The sequence below is a fragment of the Pinus tabuliformis genome, chromosome X (assembly GCF_031772625.1).
Source record: "Pinus tabuliformis cultivar Carrire ecotype Pingquan chromosome X, CPIR1, whole genome shotgun sequence".
NCBI classification, from domain to species: Eukaryota; Viridiplantae; Streptophyta; class Pinopsida; order Pinales; family Pinaceae; genus Pinus; species Pinus tabuliformis.
The window spans coordinates 32,633,991-32,642,865 of NC_142308.1; positions in this window are offsets into that span (position 1 = coordinate 32,633,991).

Below are 8,875 nucleotides of genomic sequence, written 5' to 3' on the forward strand. Positions count from 1 at the left end.
AGTGGAATAGCCACAAGGGTCAGTTTCACCCTTGGCTATAAATACCCCCTCATTTGTACATGCAAAGGAATTTTCACCTCAGCTCCTCCCACATAGCCTTGAGAGTTTGTAATATTTTCTTTTAGGAGTAAGTAGTGGCTCCAATGCCCCACCCACGATGTTAGTGATGTATGGTGTAACGATGTGTCTTGGAACTTTCGCTTAATTCACTATCCTGCTAATAGGCCAACACGTTTTGACACATGTATTGTAACTGTTGTAACACCAATCTTGAACACTTGTAATGCATGTTGCTTTAACCTATGTTTAACACTTGAACTCATTCACTTGTTGTAATACATAATCTATTAATGAAAATGTGTTGTATATGTTGTTAACATTGTTCTGCCCGTGGTGGCTACCTCTGATCCAGATTTAAACAGGAATGCAAAAAAATACAGAGATAATTATATACACAGAGATGTAGCAGAAATAATACTTCATTTCATTACTGTAAAATACTGAAATATGCTTACAAACAGAAATGGAAATAAACCAGCTAGGGCAATGGTAGCTTATCTCTGAGAAGAGATGTGGCAACTACATGCCTCTGAACATTTTTTTTTACAATGAGGCTCGAAAGCCTATTTTTTGTTGAGAAACAATGGAAAAACCTTAACATCCCAAAACCTAACCCTAGAAGATGAAACGCCAAATTGTGGGCCCCGTTTTGGGTAAGTTGGTACATCAACTTCCCGACGTCGTAACTTTGGCACCCGATCTTCGTTTGACGTGTACAATAGCTCGTTAGAAAGATCTATCCATGCAGTACAACTTTTGGAAGAGAAACATTAGTTGATGGACCCATGTTGCTCTCATATTTCCCAAAAAACATTGTTTAGGGCCTCAAAACGGCTCTAGAAGTTCAGGACCCGAAAAACTGCTAAAAATAGAAAAATTGTGCTACAATTAAGGAAACTGAAAAATGGAAGAGACAGTTGTGGGGGTCCAAGTGGGATAGGTGGGTGGCCACCAAAATCCACCTGGATCATCCCCCCCCCCCCCAGGAAGAAATGGTCCCCATTGTTGAGTTCCTCCATCTGCTGAGCTTGGTCCCTGGTGAGCTGTTCTGCAATCTCTGATGTGTCCAGTAATGGTGGGAAGCATGGTCGAGGGTGTTCCACATTGAACACTCGGTGCAAGCAAAGGAATGGAGGAACGTTTTGCTCCAAAGCATTGTTTCCCACAACCTTGGTAATGTTGTAAGCACCTTGTCAGAGTGGTTTGAGCTTCTGATGGGCTCTTGTCAAGCGTTCTTTCTGCAGATGCAACCAGACTTTGTCGCCCACCTGAAACTTGTGTGGTACCCTTGTGGGTGAGGAGAAGTTGTTTTTGTGTTCTATCATGACCATATCCCTTTTTTGCTACTACTGCGTGGAGGAACCCTTCGCGGGGGTCATGGATGTGGCTACGATCTTCCCCTTAGTTTGGGAGCGAACCAGACAAAAAATGAATTTCCTAGCCTGGGAGACGATCTTGCTGCATTTCTTAGCAGAGATCAAAGAGGTGGTAGTAGGTGGGGCCACCTCCGGTATCCTGTATAATGAATTACCCAAAGTAATAATAACAGCGCAAGGCCTTGACTCATACACAACATGTCACCTCCACAAGTATGGCTGGCCAAATAGTACATCACAAACATCCAGAGGTGCAACATCACAAAATACCTCGTCGATGAAGGGCTTGATGTGTAGGGAAGGTGGCACTGTTGGCGAACTCGAAGATCTCGTCCTTGGTGAAGCCACCCGATATTGTACGGCTGCGGGTGTGTTGTAGTCGATAGGCCCAACCGCTTCATGACCTTTGCTGAAATGAGGTTCTTTTGGCTGCCACTGTCGACAATGAATTGTAGCGGCAAACCCTTCACCCACATTTGTGAGTGGAAAAGACGCTCCCCCTCCTCTGGTTCTTCAGCTCATTCTTCTGGATCTTAGCGGTGGCAACAATGACGCTGGGCTCTGCATCAATGATCTGCTTCCCTTTGCCATTCCCCTTGTCAGGTTCTGACTCGGGGTCGGAACATGCATCTGATTCTGAAGCCTTCAACTCGGCCACCAGCGACTGCTTGGTCTGACACTCACTTGTGTTGTGAGTGGGGCTCTTGTGGAACTCACACCACTTTCCTGTATCCTTCTTTGACTTCGTGGTGTTTTTATTTTCTTGCGGCTTCGATGGGTTGTCTTGGGTCACCCCGCCTTGGCTTTGTCCTTTGGTCTTCAGATTTGCAGATCCAAAGTCTCGCTTCTTCTAGTTAAACTTCTGCTTGATTTTGAAAGCGTATCGGTACGTCGTGCCGAGTGAGGAGATGTTCAAGTACTCCATCTCTTCCTAGATGTACCGGTGTAGGTAGCCACGATATTTGAGTACCAAATGTAGCCCAGAATACTTGATACCCAGCTGTGTGCGAAGGGTATTGAAAAATGTTTGTGAACTCTCGCACATCTTGGTTCCTTCCCTGCCACAGCATGGTCCACTTTATGTATTTGTCCTCATAGCTTTTGAAAGGGTAGTACTGCTCCTTGAAAGCATCCCGAAATGAATTCCAACTGGGTGCGGCTGAAATAATGAACCCGTACTTTCATCCTTCTGCTCGTAGTAGGTTTCCCACCAGTCCTTGACGTGGGGGCTGCTTTGAGAAGAGCAAAAATAATATTTTCCCGACTGGAAAAATCATGAACAGAAAAATAACCCTCTAGCAGATTTAACCATATATCTACGACATTTGCGTCTATTTGACCCTCAAATATGGGGATTTCGAAATTAACTTGTACCTTAAATGGTGTGCGTTTCCAGAGTAGCTATTGGAAGCCGATGTGTCGCCTCTGGGTAGCCGATGAAGGATCTGGGCAAAGTTGTCCATCATCGCATTCCTTTGTTGCTCGAGGGCTTCTTAGAGCAAGATTTTGATAGGATCTCCTGCCCCCTCATCTTTCTTTTCATCCGCCATGGGAGGCCGTCGGGATTTGGTCTTGCAAAGGTTCAACCAGTTCAAGCCCTAACTCCTTATATCTCGACCTCGTTGGGGACATGCAAAGAAAAACAGAGAAAAAGCAGACCGCTCTAATACCACTGATTCGGATTTAAACAGGAACGCAACAAAATACAGAGATAACCATATACATAGATATGCAGTAGAAATAATACTTCATTTCATTACTGTAAAATACTGAAATATGCTTACAAACAGAAATGGAAATAAACCAGCTAAGGCGATGGTAGCTTATCTCTGAGAAGAGATGTGGCAGCTACATGCCTCTGAAATTTTTTTTTTTTACAATGAGGCTCGAAGGCCTATTTATTGTTGAGAAATAATGGAAAACCCTTAACATCCCAAAACCTAACCCTAGAAGATGAAACGCCAAATTGTGGGCCCCATTTTGGGTAAGTTGGTACATCAACTTCCCGGGGTCGTAACTTTGGCACCCGATCTTCGTTTGACACGTACAATAGCTCGTTAGAAAGATCTATCCGAGCACTACAACTTTGGGAAGAGAAACATTGATCCATGGACTCATGTTTCTCCCATATTTCCCAAAAAAAACATTGTTTAGGGCCTCAAAACGGCTCCGAAAGTTCAGGACCCGAAAAACTGCTAAAAATAGTAAATTGTGCTACAATTAAGGAAACTGAAACTGGAAGAGACAGTTGTGGGGGTCCAAGTGGGATAGGTGGGTGGCCACCAACATCCACCTGGATCAACCTCCCTAGGCATCAGACAGACATTTCACATAAAACTTGCTATAAAAATTGTTGCACTCACGCAGACTCATCCGCTGAGTGTTGTACGTGTTATCTTCCCTTGTGTGTTATGACTGTCGCATCTGTGTGGACTATTCTTCTGGAACCTGTGCACGTCCTATTGTGTTGTGTGTTCCTAACCTAGTTGGGGCTTTCTCCCAACCAACTTGGGCTCACTCCCACCCTATCCCTCTACGGTTAAAGAACCATTAACACAAGTGACACTAGCAATCACCAGGCACACAAACCTCACTTCTCGAAGACAAAGAAGACCACTCTCCTATTCTGAAAAGCAAGAGTTGAGGCAAATATTTAAGATAATGGCAACCGGGTCATCATACCAGATGGGACTCCCACACCAAACAGTGTGAGGTCTAGTTGGGACTTCATATCAGGGTGATCCCTTGAATGTTGGTGGGTCTGGCATCGTCAATAGCAGTCTCGCTGACAACCCTGTAGCGAGGTTGTATGAAACTTCTTTCATGATTAGATTTTCAATGGCATACCTTGGTAGAACATGTGGAGGCTTCTCTCTACCAAAAACTCTAAGGAAGGTGCCACCTGGTAAGGCATTCCAATTTGCAATGTTTACTATTGCCTCCATTGCTTCTTGGGACATCCAAGGTGGATCCTGCTAAAAGGTAAGATTGTACAACGTGATGATAAAATGGTCAGTTAGCATTTGTCATCACTCCTTGATAACTGCAGTTGGAAAGAAACTTTAAATAGATATTGACATGATCTCTTTTGGTGTCCATGTCTAGCTCATGCTAGGGAACTGTTGATGGGCATAGATTTCATCCAGTAAGTATGTGAACATGTAAAACCTTGCTTTCTCATTCTTGGGAGGATTTCGAGCCTTAGCCACATGGGTCTTCAACTGATGAGCCAACAAATCTAACCATATGAATGGCCTCCCATCATTCACCAACTGGTTCAGTAAGACCACCCACCCTTTAGGAAAGGTTTATGTTTTCTCTCAACCATATATTCTATAAGCAAATATGCTCAAGAACTGGTAAGATTTCCTGAGGGACTCCGTCTTGTAAACATGGGTAGGTATTTATCTAAACTTCGACGGCTCTTTCACCAAGTGCTTGACAATATCTCTCGTGTTCATGTAGCTATGGGTGGGATAGAAAAGTGAGTCCATGCGCTTCACTGGCTTAGGTAAGTGATACATCTACTGAAAGTTCTCTACCCTGAAGGTGGCAAGCTCTCTCTCGCTGGTACTACTCAATGTCATAGTCTACCCATCTGTGTGTGAGACAATCCAGCTGATGATGTCCACACATGGGAAGGCGGGGTACCTGCATGAAACCTTCTATAACCCTGACCACTGGATGCTAAGATAAACATGTCGGTCCTCTAAGTCTACCTTGAAGTCCTCTGTAAAAGTATCTTTGATTTGTTGCATTTTTATTCCCTTCTCAATGAACAGATGAGTATATGCATAAACTGAAAAATCCATTGATATTTGCTCAAATAATTTCCTAGTACTTCTCTTGGCAGTTTCCTTTAATGCAGATCTCTTGGATTTCATGTTAACTATAACTTCTAGAGAGATTCTTAATAACCGTTGTACCTATGGGACAAAGAGCACACTCATGGCAAGCAAATGTCAGCTAAAATCAAAACAACTTCAATATAAGATCAAGTAGCAAACCAGGCTCATGATGGGAAGGATTGCGTAGTTTTGGTTGACAAAGGTCATTGGTTGACTGTGGGAACTACACACTGCGTAGTCCCAGTAGTCAATCGGGAAGCTTGATGACTAGAACTACGCAATGTGCAGTTCAGTCTAGGCCAAGGCCTGGAGAGACTGCGCATTGCGCAGTCTCAATGGCCAAGCTAGGAGGATGGATCTTGGAACTACGCAATTGGAGCCATCCCAGGCCAAGCTCTGCGTAATTCAAGAAGCCAAGACAGCGGCCTTAAGCTCCCATATTACGCAGTGCAAGCAATGAAGTGTGAGATTTGGGCAAGGGGACCCAGACTTGCCCAAGGGGAGCGTGAAAAACAAGCAAATATTAAGGATGGTATGACGTTGAGTGCATATCTGACTAATTTTTTATGCATGCATGTGAAACAAGTGTAGGAATCGATTAAACTGAAGGAAAACAAAGCATGTGAAGAGAATTGCCACAACGACGACCGTTGGTGCAAAAACGGGAAAACTCATGCGACACTTGGGAAAGGAAATCTAAAACTTGAAACAACACTTCTACAAGTTAAAATGCCAACAGTCATTCATAGAAACAAGTGAAACAACACTCTCACAAGCTAAATAACAAAAAGCGACAAAAAAATCAGCAAAAGACGAGAAAAGTAAAACTCACCTAGAAAAGCAACAACAATCACACGAAGGCTCCTTGATCTCCTTGGGAATGATAGATTTCCAATATTGAGTGTGCAAATGAGACCTAACAGCATCTATTAAATATATTTGGCCAAGTTAGGGTTTATGACGTGTATGCCAAAAATCAAGGAAAAAGCAACACTTGGTGGTAGTTTCTAAAAATAACAAAAGTGCCTCCTTCAGGTTACTAAAAATAGATTCATATTTTTTAGGGATTCCTTTTGATTTTTTTCTTTTTTTATTTTCAGGAAAACTACCATGCATTGCCCGAAAAGATTGCACATTTCTTGGAAGGATTTGGCAACTCCCCGGCTCATGCACTGAGCAGTTTTTGAGCACAGTGGGGTCTACGCAATTTCTAGGCATAATGGATTTGGGTTACCTGTCTTGTCTGCACAATATCTAAGCTCAAGGATGGATCACATTTAGTACTATGCATTTTTTGAGCTCAAGGCTCACTGGAAGTCAGGACTGCGCAATTCCCAAGAGCAAGGCCAGTTGCCCTCAAGAATTGTGCAATTCCCTTAGGCAAGCCCGGAACTATCAATGGACCAAGTTAGGAGATCGGCTTGTGGGTTAGATTGAGGATCAGAGCCTGATGACCGGAGAGCAGGAGTCCTTTTCCCTGATGAGTAAACTAAGGAGCGAGATTACAGTACTATATAGGCACAGAGCCAGGAGCGAGATCCCATTCCCAACAGACAGGGCCGAGGAGTAGAAACAACTATAGCGAGTAGGCATTAGACCCGCAGATCCAGATAAGCCAAACGGACAGAGATCCGGATGAGGACACATATAGACACATATGGATGGATGATAATATGACACGAGATTGGTTGTACAATTCTATGCATATAGATGAGGTAAAGGAACATTCACAGTGCTCATATAGGAGTAATTAGGCATATATGGATACTAAGTGCATAGTGAATATGATTTAATGGGATTTGATAATAATAGAGCTTATCATAACAGTGTAATGGATTTACTACTACATATATAAGTTATAATATTGGGATAACAGAATCATGCCATTACTTGGTGGTTATACTATCTGCCAATTTGTCCAGTACCATTATGAGATTAATTGTGTTCCATATCTATGGGAACAAAAGGGAAGTGATAGGATGGATACCCATAAATGGCACTCATTATACAAAATATAATTATTCTCATAACATACATATGTGCTTATTACTAGTGCAATAATTGTGATCTACTTGATTCTGTTAATTATAGTTGTGATTACAACAATGGTTATAATTCATAAGTATTCATAATAAATATTGATCAATAAGTTGAATCAACATGTGTATTTTGTAATAACAGGGAGTGTATAACCATAATCAGAGTGAGTGAATATTGAACCATATGATCTTCATAGCTTACTAAGTGTAATACCATATCTATTTGGATTAGAGCTTACATATAAAAGCATGGTTACAAGTGCTCTACGTGATCCCGTAATGAACCTGTATCGTATATGTACTAAGCTCTTTTATCTCATGTTAATTTACTGGTATATCATTACCTATAAGCAAGCTCTATAATAGATAAGGTGGTAGTGACACATATTATGCCTAAGATATCACCTTATCTAAGTAGTTAAGCTAATCACAGATCGTAACCTCATATCATTCTAGTAATCATGCTAAATTAGTCTGTCTAAATAGGATTTCAATCATGACCTAGCATGTAGTTTACCTGTATGTTTCCAAAATCATTTATCTGCTTTAACACATTACGTTGTTTCCATAACGATTAGTAACACCTATACCATTCACTAGTTAAGTATGAATAAGGATATAAGTAATGGCAATAATAATCCTAATAAAGGTTGAATCCCATTTGATATAGCTTCTACTCGTAGATGAGATATACCTTCTTGCTTCACCTATTTAACATAGTATAATTATTATGGAAATAGCCATACTTAGCCAATAGTGATACACGGTCTTGTGATAAGATACTAGTAATCAACATGTTCGTAATATGAGTATAATATAAGCTATACTATTCAATGGATTCACTTTGGTTAACCCTTTTATAAGGGTAATAAAAGCTCTATTAGTATAAAGGTTCATCTCTCACTATATTTACATAACAAACATAATAGTATTGTACTAATATGGAGTTAAGGGTAAAGTTTCAATATGAGTTATTAACATATCATCATCTTCACTGATTCCCATTGATTTTATTAACTATGAAGAGTATGACATAATCAATGACTAGTATAACTTACAGCTTTGTAATCGTAATCACATAGCTTACTGGTCTTGTTTAGAGAGTGGTCATAGCTTATCCATGGAGTTACTTCTACTCTATCATCTAAGCTCTTAGTAACTAGTATTGATATCATGTTTATACAATAAAAACCCATTGACTTAGCTTACTCATTCTTATAAGCTTATCTATACCATTTTGTTTACATAATATGATTTCACCATGCCATCGTTACGTATCCATCTATATTTTTGTGTCACCTTTGTATCAACAAGTTGAAACATGCAACCTATAAGCTGGTACTAGAATAATTAGGCACATATAAGTAGTACTATAATATCAACGGTGCCTAGTACTGACAATGTAGTGATCTACATATTTTTAATGAACTAAGTGAGCAAACACAAGCTAAGATGAAAAGAATAAGGCTCAGTCGAAGCACAAGTACCTGGATCAGTGCAAGATGAGTTGTTGTGGTTTAGAAGGAAGGCTCCAAAATCGAAGCATAGGCAA